The 14,150-nt window shown below is 38.4% G+C and overlaps 1 long non-coding RNA gene across 2 annotated transcripts in view; it reads left to right on the forward strand.

The window, feature by feature from the left end:
- LOC140322922 (uncharacterized) overlaps nt 1-11,683 on the forward strand; it is a 35,292-nt gene extending 23,609 nt beyond the window's left edge. For both annotated transcript variants that reach the window (XR_011919273.1, XR_011919272.1), the window contains exon 3: nt 6,865-11,683. This is a non-coding gene — a long non-coding RNA (uncharacterized lncRNA). The remainder of the gene's footprint in view (nt 1-6,864) is intronic.
- The last annotated feature ends 2,467 nt before the right edge of the window (nt 11,684-14,150 follow it).

Raw genomic sequence — 14,150 nt, forward strand, 5'->3', positions numbered from 1 at the left:
ATAGCAAATGAGATGAATATGACTTCCTTTTCTTCAGGGCATAGGATACAGGTGTGTATTTATTGAAGACACTCCCAGAAGATAAGAACACAAAACATGACCTTGTTAACTTAGAGAAAGTCACACCAGACGTTTCAAGATAACCATAAAGGTAGACAGAGAGGAAAAGCCCTGTACCACCATCAGATAGACGTCAGACTTCTGTCACTTTAAACAATCTTTTGTGACCATTTCCAGTGACGAGGAATGAAGGAGTGCTGTACACACAGTGCTTTTAAGTTTTATGGAGATAGAAGGGGGAGGACAAGCAAGCACCAACACGCTGCGCTCTCCTCCATAGAAAAATAAAGCATCCCAGCCCAGTAGTTCATTGATCTGGCGGGACGGATTGATAAATGACTTGGGGACCACTGTGCATATTGCTAGATTTGTATCCAAGACAAGCACGACCATTCATCTTGGACAACAATTACTTAGCACGTGTACATAGTTTAGGGATTAGGATGACAATTTTTTAATTTACAGCTTTTACAAAAATTATCAAGACACTCTTTTGTGCCAACATAGGTTCTATTTAAAGTGCTAAACGATGATTACCTGCAAACAGAATTTTCATATTACAGAACTTTATTGAAGATCAGAAAAATAGTTCACAAAGCGGTCATCTCTAATATCATTGACATGTTTTACAAATCATATTGCTTAATCATAAAGCCTTTGTACAGGTAAACAAGTTCAATTCTGCATGCATATCATCATCCATTCTTGGTCAAGATGGAGACCAGTGTTCCAAATGGCAAAAACATTCCAAAATAAACTCTATGACAAACAAGACAAAATTTCTAATCGTTCTCCCAATTTACTCTAATTTTATCTCTTTAGAATTTAGCTTTCCTCTCGTTCCAGCAAGGTTCTTCCTATCTATGCATCTGGTTTCCCCAAAGTATCTTTCCCTAATGTGACATTAAATCTGTCTCAGGCCTTTGATATCATTACAACCCAGATCATATGAGGAAAAAGGGATGGAAAGAAAATTCTTACATTAAAAGGATAGTTTATACATTGTTTTGGAGTTCAGCTTCAAATACAGCCCAGCAATATATCTTTTCTGGTGTGGTTCAACCATCTAATATGTCTTGGTGACCACCATCACTGGCACTAATATTTGCAGGGGGTTTTAAATCTCTGATCTAAAACTAAAAAGTTTGGAAATAGAAAATACTCTTTAAGGCAGTGATTCTAAACCTGTTTCTTGTGGAACCCTAGATTTCCTGCAGAGGTTGCTAGGGGTACCTTGGGCAATGACCAGTTTGTGACCCTCAGGTCAGTTACCACTGATACCAATGATCTTTTTGCTATCTATAAGGGTGACATTCTTCCCACTAATGTAACCATTGACCACCATGCAAATGTACCATAATATTGGCAGGGGTTCCCTGAGACCTGAAAGTTATTTCAAGGGTTCCCTCGCCTTAAAATTTAGAGGAATGTTGCTTTAAGGCAACAATGAATATTACATGAGATTTTAATAGGATGAATCTGGTCTTTATTAGACCATTAGACCAACAAATTTAATCACTAAGAATACCCACCTAATGCCAAACAATAACATAATATCAGCACTGGACAGCTCTTTATATACCAGTGCTTTTTGCTCTTTTTTTGATGGACACTTGCCTAAACGAAATGGAAAACTACAAATGTTACAGCAGTATTTCAGCAGATATACATCACATTTAGGTTGTCATTTTTCAGGATGTTCATCAGATGGCATCAAATGGCTTGATTTATACACAACTGCACCAAATGAGTTTTACTACACCAAAGATTTACCAAAACACCCTTTTTCAACAGGGTTACCACTTTTTGAGGATTGACACTTTTAATATTTAAGGTTGGACACCACCAAATTGATCAGGCTATTTATCATTTTATCATAGGCAATTAACGTTCAACACTTTGATAGAGAAGAAGCCCATAGGCTGGGCAGTTTTTGCATTTTCGGATAAAGTGGATCGCAAATGCTTGGGTTAAGTGCTGATATCACTACATTTGTGGTGACCACAAACCACAAGGTAAGTCAATAGGCACTTTAAAGTGGCTTAAAAGTGCCAATTAGTACTCTAGTTAGGTAAATGAAGTTATTCACACTTTTTGCCCAACATCTACGAGCAGGAAGTAGGAATATCTCAGGACTGAGTAAAAGTAAGGGTATGTTGCTTATCAGAGGAGTCATACAAATACCTTCAGGAAGGTATCAGAGGGGAGCATGACAAAAAAGTAATCTGCATTAAAGCGGGTCTAAATTTAAGCTGGGAAAATCAGCTTAAAGTCCACAGGACAAAAAATAAAAGGAGTACTGAAGTGGGCATAAACTTTGCCACTATAGATATATTATATCCCAGACATTGTCATTGTCTTTTTGCTGGACACCTTGGTCACATTTTATTATATAAAAACAAATTAAAGGCAATGTAAAATGATAAATAATACTACATTTTTATTAAAACAATAATATACTGAGACTTTCTGGCCAGCGAGACAAAGCAATACCTGTTCACGAGTGGACGGAATGTTTAATTTCTCTCCTGCCATACAAATCCTCTAACCAAATCCAGACTTTTCTAATGCCAATATAACGAATATTGGCACCAGTTGTGCTAGAAAGAGGATATTTGTGTGTGCTCTGGAAAAATTGGTTATTGTCTGAAGGTAGCTCCATGTTTATTTTTTACATTTCTGTATATTGCACTATTCAGCTAGTCTTTATTATAAAATACCTTAGTCAAATACCTGGGATGGGAGAAACTCTAGATGAAATGTATACATTATTTGTTTTCGGTGGAACAGATAGGCAGCTGATCTCACAGTCACATGCCAAGAACTTCAATCACAGCTCACACCTCCCTCTCTAAATCTCCGATTAGTTAAACATTAAAAATCTACTTTTCTACAAGGTTTAAGCTGTCAAATGTCACAGATGAAGGCCTCAAAAAGAATATAATTTGCCTTTCAGAATTGTTATGGCTGCTGTTGTCATTAAACAATTGTGGCACTGTGATCACTGATCTTCAATGACATCAATAAAAGCCAATGGAAAAGAAAGATAGTCATCTTACTTGTGTGCCTGGTTCATAAACCTAAATTCTTTAATCCCAATGTAAAAATCATATTGGGAGTCGCTGCCCTAAGATCTTATTAGTTAAATTCTACATAAAAAGAAAATACTAAGCATGGTATGTAAAGGACTTTTTTATTATCTTGCCCTCTGGGATGCTTGACTAGAAATATTACTTGATCTGCTATGTAGAGCTATGACAAATGTTGATATAAAAGTAAACTATTGTTCATAACATGATTTTATCTATTTTCAGTAAACACTTAAAACCACTGAAATTTAAGAGAGCAAATTTTGCAATGCTAAGGGCTGAACGCAATGACTGGGAGGGACTTTTGTCATCAAAGAACAGAAATGGGGATTTTTCAAGTCGATTGTACAAAAACACACTGCAAAATATTTTCCCATGGGCAAAAAATGTAAAAGGTTAAAAGTAAAACCTACAGTATGTGGCCCAGGTCTAATGTTAGAAAGCCATTAAGAATAGGAAAGGGGCATTCAAAAACTTTATAAAAAGAAGAATCACCATTTGAAGGATACAAGAAATAAAAAGGAAAAATAATCTTTTATTTTATTAATAGTACAAATAGGTCTGAGCATGTAGGCCCCTTACAAGATAACTAATTGGGCCTGATTTATTAAAGCTCTCCAAGGCTGGAGGGGATACACTTTCATCAGTGATCAGAGTGATCCAGCAAACCTGGAATAGATCTGGTCCAGGATTCAAAACTAACAAATAGCAAATGACTTTGAAGAAATCCATTCCAGGTTTGCTGGATCACCCAGCTTCACTGATGAAAATGTATCCTCTCCAGCCTTGGAGAGCTTTAATAAAGCACATTAGTGGTGAATGGGGGCAAATATATTAAAACAGCAGTCGCCAACCGGTGGTCCGTGAGAAAACTTTGGTGGTCTGTGGCTCTGGCTGGTGCCCCATCCCGAGCTGGGTTCCCCACTGGCGAGGCGCACCGGCCAGAGCCGCGGACCATGTCCCCCGTACAAATCCCTGGCTTAGGGAAGTCACTCCTTTTGAGTGACACCCGGCTCCCTGCGCATGCGCGTTCCGAAGCCAGTAATTTCAGTGATCCGCAAAACTGAAAAGGTTGGCGACCACTCTATTAAAACAATCTTCAACTTTGTGTACAAAAAAGAAAATGGTCCTCAAGTCAAAATGGGGATAGATTTGCCACATAGATGAATAAAGCACTTGAACTAAATGGTCCACGTCCTTAAAGAGAGTTCTGTTATTTCAAAACCAGTGGTTCTTTTTTTTATAGTAACTCTTTAATGCAGTGCTTCTCAACCAGGGTTTGGTGGAACCCTCCAGAGGTTTTCAGGAATACTTTGAATAATCTGTGCCATGCTGGTCAACTGACACCAATGATCTTTTTGGTGATCTGAAATGGTGACATTTCTCCCACTGGCCAGCGATGTAACAGGCATTCTTCCAACTAATATACTATGAGATCTGGATATAGTAATTATAAAAGGGGTTCCCTGAACACCTGAAAGTTAGTACAAAAGTTCCCCCAGAATGACTTTTTTGTCTGGTTTAGTACCAATAGACTGCTGCAAGACCATTGCAGTGACTATCTTTATAAAAATGGCCAAAGTCTTTACCAAATAACCACAGATTTATAAGCTGCACAGTATTCTTTACCACAAGAAACAGGTTCAGTGCAGGTTCCAAATTTTCTCACATGATTATCATTGGGGGAATTCAGAACAATTCTGTACATGTTCCTCAAAGATTTTGTCTGCTTTTATAGGAGGAGTAGGTGGGAGTATATTGTAAGATTAAGTGAACACAATTTAAAATATATACACATTCCCAATTAAATTCACGTATAGTATAAATAAATCACTCACTCAATGCTCAGGTGCAGGAATTGTTTTGTATATTGAACAGAACATGATAGTTTAAAAGCTTAGCTGCTTTGTAAATACAGCCCTAAGGTCTACAGGCTTTGAAGATTCAATCTGTAAATGGATAGAGAATTGGATTAAAGACCGTATTCAAAGAGTAGTGATTAGACTAAGATTGTCATTGATGTACCCCAAGGTTCAGTGTTGAGATCCTTAACTTTATAACTAAACTTAACTAAATTTATATATATTTAAAGGTATATGGTATAGAGTTTGGGATTAGGAAAGTACAATTTCTGTGTTTGCAGACGACACCAAGCTTTGTAATGGAATGAAATCCATACAGGATGTCTATAATCTACAAGCAGACCTGGATGTATTGTTTGTTTTGACTGCCAAGTGGCAAATAACATTGACAATTGATAAATGTAAAGGTATGCACTTGGGAGAGAACAACATGCAGGTTTCATACTGTCTCTGGGGACGTCTGGGGAAGACATAATAATAGTATGCAATGTCAAGCTGCCAATTTATATGCAAGCAAATTTGAGACATAATCCTGTATCTGTACAAAATCTGTACAAAATATTCAGCGTGACAATAACAGGCAAACAGATTAATGTGCAAAGTGAGGCATTGTACAAATGCCCCTGGCCCTTCTCAGCCAACAGGGGCCCCAAATCATTCCCGCCGGGGGTTCCAAGTCAGGGTCCATTGTTTATGTCCATCATCAGTCGATAAGACTGTGTTGTGGTTACCAATTCCTCACACCCCTAAACCATGCCCTCATATGGGACGCTACATGTAGTGTCTGACCTGCAGTTGCTGTTCTGTACTGCCTGCCGCTGTCCACTGTAAATTGTTCAAACGCCGAATCTTTAGGAACCAGTACAGTGGTGCAGGTAGCCAAGTGGCTGGCGAGGTGTCAGCTATGGGGAGCCACACAGAAATTGCTGTTCCTGCTGCCAGTCTGAATATAGCCTTAATCACATCTCATCTGGAATATGCAGTCCAGTTTTGGGCACCAATTCATATAAAGGACATTGTGGAATTGGAGAGAGTGCAGAGAAGGGCAACTAAACTAATAAAAAGAATGGAGGGGCTCAGCTATGAGGAGAGATTAGCTGAACTGAATCTATTCTCCCCTGAGAAGAAACGTTTAAGGGGGATATGATATATATATATATATATAGTCCATATAGAGAACTCTCTTCCCAATTATTCACTTTAAGGTCATTGCAGAGGACAAGGAGGCGCTCTTTGTGTCTGGGTGAAAAAAGTTTAATCTCTGGATACTGAAGGGATTCTTCAAAATTAGGGCTGTAAAAATGTGGAATAGATTTTCTCAGGGAGTGGTTTTGGCAGGCTCTGTAGATTTGTTTAAAAAAAATCTGGATGGATATAAGACATAGAACTGGATATAACATGTTAAAAGTAATGACAACAGAGGCTGTTAAACCACAAAATATTCAATTTATATTGATATTGAAGGTTTCTTTTTCCTGCTGGAGCAAAGTAGTCCATGCTTTATAGGGCTCTTTTGCTTTCCTCTGTATCACTTTTACAAACCTAAATATGTGCGTTTTCTAATATATAAATATTTAAAGGGGGTCTATTTTCAATTTTTTTTTCTTTAAATAAATATGTAGATAAAAAAAAGTTTTTCCTAAACATTTTCTTTTTTTAAATAGAAGGGGAAACCCCCTCCCTTTCTGTCTTTACTGCCACAGCAGTAAAGACTAAATGGGAAGCCTGCAGCCTCCTGCTCCAGATTTGGCATGTGGAGAAGGAGCTTTCCACACAGTTTAAAAAAGTGTTGAACTCATGGATTATTTTTCCGTATACATTAGAAACTGTCACTGAATCTCATTCCTGTGCAGTGCAAGACTGGATGATGTAAGCAGAACCAGGAAGAAGATGGCCGCGACTGCTGGTTCCTCCACGTCAGAGCAAAGAAAGAATCCAGGATGGCGCAGAATCACATAGAAGCCGATTGTGGAGGGACTGAGGGCTCTGCAGAAGTGAAGATAAGTGTAATTTTTTTTTATGAAAGTTCCACTTCAATTTGTTCCTATTGGTTGAATTTGATGGACCTGGTGGGCTTTTTTCAATCTAACCTATTACTATTATTATTATTAATATTATTATTATTATAGCGCCACCATATTACGCAGCGCTGTACATTAAATACGGGTAGCAAATAACAGACAGATACTGACAGTGATACAGGAGTGTTAACCTGTGCAAGAGAAATACAAATGCTGACACTAATGCCTGATGACCTGCCGAGTAAACTAGTTGGCTGGAAATCACTAGCTTTACTTCCTATCCTGAACAAACATGCAGATTATAAAGTACCAGTTAAGTCAAAATTCCTAATCTGCTTTTCTTATTTTCTTGGAACAACTTTTTTTTTTTAAGAATAAATTTTTTTTATTATGAGCCCGTGTCACACTATGGCTGTGCACATTAATGCAGCACTTTGCCATTCCTGATGGTTTGCATTGGGCCATGTCTGTGCTTTTGTAATTGTCACAGACACTTGCATTCTCCACCAGCGGATAGGATGACAACACAGGAGCACAACTGGAAATTGTCACCTTATTATGGTAAGTGGCTAAGCTGGGATCATGGCATGATGTATTTTAATAAAAGTTGAGGATTTACAAAGATTGCATTTAGTAATGGTGATTATTTCTTTCCAGGGTAGACACACCAAGATGGCATTACCTCCTCTATTTTTCCTTTATTACCACTATAATTATGATGTCAGTATTCTAGATCCTGTAACAAATATGTGGTTTATTTCTGGGTTTACAAACACAGTTTCCTTAGCGTCCGGATCCTCCTTTTGTTTGGAGGCTTGCGTACCTGACTCTGTACTCAAACAGTCCTGAATGCAAGCCGGTTGCCAGGAGGTGAAGGAAGCACGTCTATGTCAGAATCACACCACATTGTAGCTCGGCCCCTTTCCTGTACAAGAAAGAGATAGGAAGGAAATATTTATAGTATGACAGGAATCTGGGAACTTTGTGTATGTGCTACACCTTCCTCTAGCTTTTTGGTCTGCGGAGCTCCTGACCCACCCAAGACTTTAAAAGTTTATTAGGGGTATGGTGCCAAAAAAAAAAGCATGCGGTTCTGGGTAATCACCGGACCACTGACTGATAGGATACATCATTATATAAAAACATATTTCTGTTTAAAGACATATGCCAGTTTCAGTGCCATCAACTGCTACACACAAATGTGGACCCCAAGCTCCAAATCCAAAACAAAACATAAAGCTCCTTCCCTGATTATACATTTGATTTGAGTCTGACAATCTAATTATCTTCAAGGGGGTTAAAGATACAAAGCTTGCTCAAATTTTTAGCATATATTTCAGTCCTGAATATCAATTGCAGGCTGGGTGATCTGAGCCTAAAGTAGGCCCAATGAACTTACGTCAAGGTGAAAGCTCTCTCTTAGGTCAGTAATAATAAAAGTTTAATTTATTGTATTGACATTTCTCTATGCCAGGGTCCACCCAGTAAATGTAAGCTAGATATAACTACCAGTATAAATGATAATAGTAATCAGTCTAACAAATGTTGTCATGGGAAGTTAAACCAAGTGAAAAAAAAGGAGTGAAACCATGTATGTGTGTTCTATTTCATCCCTATCCTGTTACTGTGGCTTTGATGGTCACTTGGGTCAGTACGTATTAAAATGTGCGCTCCATTGTGAAAGAGTCTGTAAGAGGAACCTGTAGAAGGTTCCCAAGCTGCATCTAAAAAAAACCTCAGCTCTGGTTGAAACCTTAACCTGGACTTCAGGTTTAAGAACTTTCATTTAAATATATTTCTCAATATTCACTTTTTGTGCGCAAAATGCTTCTCCAAATCTAGATATTACATTGTAAAATTAGCACTGCCATACATAGAGCCAAAGGCAATTGCCTGTGCGGGAGTTATATATTAAGTGGCCTTCAAATGGCCTAAAGGGATTATCTTGGACCTGGAAGTTTGCTGTGGAGTTGGATGCAAAGGCCCTGATTTAAAATGCTCTCCAAGACTGGAGAGGATACATTTTTAATAGTGAATCTGGATGATCCAGCAAACCTGGAATGGATCTGGTAAAGTTACTTTTTCTATTCCAAGGTTGGATCACCAAGGTTCACTGATGAGAGCCTTGGAGAGCTTTAACAAATCAGGCCCAAAGAGAGATGCTATGTGGGAACAGCAAGGACACGGGTAAGTATGAAGTAGGATTTTGGCATAAGCTCACCCAAACCAACAACTTCTGTTTCATTTTAAACCCTTTGTATTACTATCCCCATTTTGCACATTTCCCGTTGTTCATACAGAAGTTATTCAAGGTATTTTGAGACCTACATACTCAGATCTGATGTTTTTACAATACTTTTGCATAATTTTTGGTGGTTTGTTTTTCTTGTCTTAAACAGGTCACGCATTCATTACGTCATCTACCATAAGTCTCGTGTCTTGGGCAGGATATGAATGTATTGTGAAATTCAGTTGTGATGACAGACACATCATTGTGTCCCATCATTTTTTGTTTTTTGAACAATGATTCACACATCATAGGCAGTGTGGAGAAATAAGAAGTGTCCCAACTACAGGGCCATAAAGTTCTGGTTTTTCATTGAACTGTTGTTTGTTTTTTTCCCCCAATTATATCAGAACAAATATTTAATATATTTCCTGTGTAGTCTGTAAAACCACCTGACCACTTCTATGTGTTGGGTTGAGCGGGCACCATGGGTATCCTAGGCTTGTGAGTGCCTGGGACACCAAATGGCAATGTCAGGATGGAGAGTTGAGGGGAGCTGAGAAACTTCCATTTCTTGATCGTCCATAGTTGATATGTTTCAAAGCATCAAACCATGACCACATTCCTTCTTTCCTTTCTTGGTCAACCACCAGGTACCACGAGAAGAAGGGAAGTGAACCATCTCCATACCTTGAAGCATGAATTTTTTTTCATCCATTCAAATAAACTGATGGACAAAGCAGAAGTTTGCTTGAGGATCTGAACAGACCGGATCACTAAGCATTTCCCAAATACTGGTTGTTGAACAATTTACTGAAATATTAGATCAGTAGACATGGTGGTGTTCTTTAGACGTTGAACTTGTTTGTTGAATGTGGTGCTCACGCTTCACCATGGAGGACATTTAAAGTGCAAGCACAAAGATTATGACTTATTTATAGGGTCTACCCATTAGATATTCATCTGGAGCTCATTTTTTATTTTATAAAAATTGAGGTCTATTTATGGCCAATCATAATTTTTCTTTATTTGTTTTCTATTGTTCGGATTCCCATTGTTCATCTTATGGAAAAGTCTTTGTTTATTTGCTGTATCATAGGTTCCGCCATCTTCACCTAATCCTATTCTGGGTTCTGGATCTTTGCCTATTTTGATTGGGCGAGCTGGAATGATATAACTCCCAGGCATGTGCCCTGGAGTTCATTCTTTCCCGGCAGCCGGGAGTATGCCTGGCACCATACACATGATGAGGCGTTTTATGCCTGGGATGGCTTTTCGTGCATATAATTGGAAATGGTCTGGTGTCTTTTGTTGAGGACGCTTGCTTGTGTGAGCTTTCATTTGCCAAGATGTATTTTCAACTCCCATTGAGTATGTATTTCAATTGGTCTGAGGAAGCGGTCTTTCCACGAATTGCATCACCCATTTGAAATATGGTGAAGGGATACTCTATGTATATGGTCATCCTCAAACAAATTCTTAATATTGCTATATGTGTGATTATATGGTGTTTTAATGTATATTGGCATATTCGGAACAATGGAAAAAAGTTTGTATATTTTTTTATTCAGTAGAAGTTTATGTATTTGAATATGAAATAGTATTTGTTCCCAAACTACTGGTGTTTTTGGGGCACATATATTTTTGCTAATTAAAATTAATACAGTAGTGGAACCTCTATTATGGACATATTTAATGATGTTTAAAATCCAACAATATCAAAGTGTCCAAATGCCACAGTTTGATTTTTTGGCGTCATACACATGAGCTGCTCACACAAACAGGCAGGTTTATTTTATTGCAGAATGGACATCACCTCTCCCTTCTACATTATTGCACCATTCTGCTTACTTTTGTTCTTATTTTGTTGGCTTTAATATTGGTTCATATGTTGTCTATCTACTATAACACTTGTGATCAATAAAGCAAATTGTAATAATCACTATAAACCTTTAAAATTTCCTTTTTACCGATCACCTTATAGAGTAAGAAGAGTTCTGATTACAGGCATTGCCCGGGTTAAGGACATCTGACATACAGACGACTCCTGGATATGAACTGGACTTCCCTGCTCGCTCCTGTGCAGGACAGAAGCTTGAAGGGGGCGGTTTGCATAACTTGCAGAAAAAATTTTTTGCTAAACACAGCTGAGGTTGTGGGTGATCTTAAGAGCTGAGCTGATCTGTAGCATCTTGTAACTCTTTAATGACCAAGACAAACTCTGTATTTTTTTCTTTTTGCATATCAAAGCACAGCTTGCTCCAGAAGTTAATAAGTGTCTAGGCTCCATAAAGTTTTTTTTTTTTTGCTTTGTTTGTGATTAGCTCACAGAGAGGATTTTATACAGTAACTGACACCACCCTGCCTATTAATATGTTGAGACAAACATCTGTCCTAATTGCATTTATTAAAATAATGTACCTATTCCGACTTACATACAAATTCAACCTACAGTCTCTATCTCGTATGTAACCCGGGGACTACCTGTAATTGATATCGTTGGCTTGTTCTTGGCTGTACCAAATAATGTTTTAATGCAGCTCCCTTTTCAGATCAGTTTCTGTTTATATAAAAGAAGTGTCGCTCCAACCTATCTCCAGTAATCTGACAATCGCCAGAGGCCGACATGAAACAAATCTGTACATTATATAAACTGTGCAGAGACAGAAGCTTCCCAGCTGTTCTTCCCCTGTACGCCCAGCCTTGTTTCCTAGAATTATATGAACAAGTCTTCCACACACGTCCGCCATCTGGATCATCAAAACTAAGCCTAAAGCAAAAAAACAATCAGCATGTACAACTATGTGTGTAAACGTATCCGCATGTTGTGGATAAACTGATTTGATGGGTGTTTAGGTAATTGGTGCTGTCATAGCAAGTCGTAACTCTTTTAAATCAGATTTTTTAGTAATGTTAATAGCATGAATACAGTCCTGATGTGTCACAGTGTGCAACAAAAGTGTCACTTTCCAAAACCCTAGCATGATGATTGTAAAGCTGCTCTTTTACTCTACGCTGAGATGCTGTCATCTGTCTGCTGCAGGAATGAGGAAGCACTTACTTAGTCTCTTCTCCCCCAGTAATCAATACTGTGCAAAAAGTAGGCTCTGACTCAGGGTAGTGCCCAAAAAAAAGATGGCACAGTCCTGGAGAGGAAAGGTGACTTGTGTGGAAGAGTACTGTGATCTCTGTAGGAGGTAATAAATACCTGGAATTGTTACATTTACACATTACACATAACAGGTGTTATTAAACAGTATTTTTATAGCGCCAACATATTACGCAGCGCTGTACATTAAATAGGGGTTGCAAATGACAGACAGATACAGAGAGTGACACAGGAGGAGGAGAGGACCCTGCCCCAAAGAGTTTACAATCTAAGAGCCATGCACTATATATATATATATATATATATATATATATATATATATATATATTCACTTCAATACAATTTGCATATATAGGTTTTTACCTTTTACCTGCTGACCTATAAGAATTTCACTGGAAACCTCAACATTCCTGTCTGTTCAGATTTTCTGTCGGGTGTATAAAGACATCAGCTAATACGGAAGCATTGAACAAAAAAAAAAAGCAAATAAAAATGGTACCTGTGGTTAAAAAAAGGTTTCATAGAAACTCATTTATAACTTCATCACACGCACGGCTCCAAGACTTTCTAGAGCTGCCCCTGGAATGGTCTTCCTCATCCTATTCGGCTTGCTCCTACTTTCTGCTCATTTAAAAGAGCCCTCAAAACCCATTTTTTCAAACTTGCCTATCCGTCTTCTTTTGTCCCCTAAACCCTCACTACTTACCAACACTCCATATCCCCCTCATATTGTATGCTGTTTCCCCACCTCTTAGATTGTAAGCTCTTCAGGACAGGGTCCTCTCCTCCTCCTGTGTCACTGTCTGTGCTTTCCAACCCCTATTTAATGTACAGTGCTGCATAATATGTTGGTGCTAATAAAATCCTGTTTAATATTAATAATAATAATTTTCACATTCCCATCTCTGGTTCCAGTACTGACCCAGACCAAGCATATATACCAAGTAAAGTCCGTGCTCATAATCTGCATATAAATCTCTATTACTGTATATCCATGAATTTACATTTCCGATAATATCCAATATGTGTAGTATTCCCTTGCTTCAAAAAGAAGCTTATAAATAATCTGTGGTGAGTCATAGCTGTGTTATGTTACAGACCCCAACCACCAGCTACATGTGGGGCATTGTGAGAAACTCCTCTCCTCTCTGCACTTTGTGGCTTTATAAGTATTGGGTGGACTTGATTTGCTTTATTGGGTTGTACAGAACTGAGCCTGTAGAGCCTCTCTATAGAGAGAGAATTGTACAGCTATGTGCTCTTACAATGGCCCTGATTTATCAAAGCTCTCCAAGGCTGGGGAGGATATACTTTCATCAGTGAAGTTGGGTGATCCTGAAAACTTGGAATGGAATTATTTCATTTGCTATTTGCTAGCAAATAGTTTGAAACCTGAATCAGATCCATTCATGGTTTGTTGGATCACCCAGGTTCACTGATGAACGTGTATCTTCTCCAGCAGATATCTAACAATCAGGCTGGGGGCAAACAAAGTGCCTGGATTAAGGGTTTTGGTCTATAGTTGTCAAATTATTTAGAATAAGAGCACCTAACACCACCAAAGACTGCACGTAGTGTTTAGTACCTGTAAAGTGGGCAACCAAAGACTGCGAACATCCTGAAGAGACTGTGGGCATATTGGATGGAATGATGGTAGAGATTGTGGGCATGCTAGAGGAAATTTTGGTCAGAGACTGTGGACATACTGGAAGGAATGATGGTCAGAGACTGTGGGCATACGGGAGAGAATATTGGTCAGAGACTGTGGGCATACTGGAGGGA

The sequence above is a fragment of the Pyxicephalus adspersus genome, chromosome 2, assembly GCF_032062135.1.
Source record: "Pyxicephalus adspersus chromosome 2, UCB_Pads_2.0, whole genome shotgun sequence".
Classification (NCBI taxonomy): Eukaryota; Metazoa; Chordata; class Amphibia; order Anura; family Pyxicephalidae; genus Pyxicephalus; species Pyxicephalus adspersus.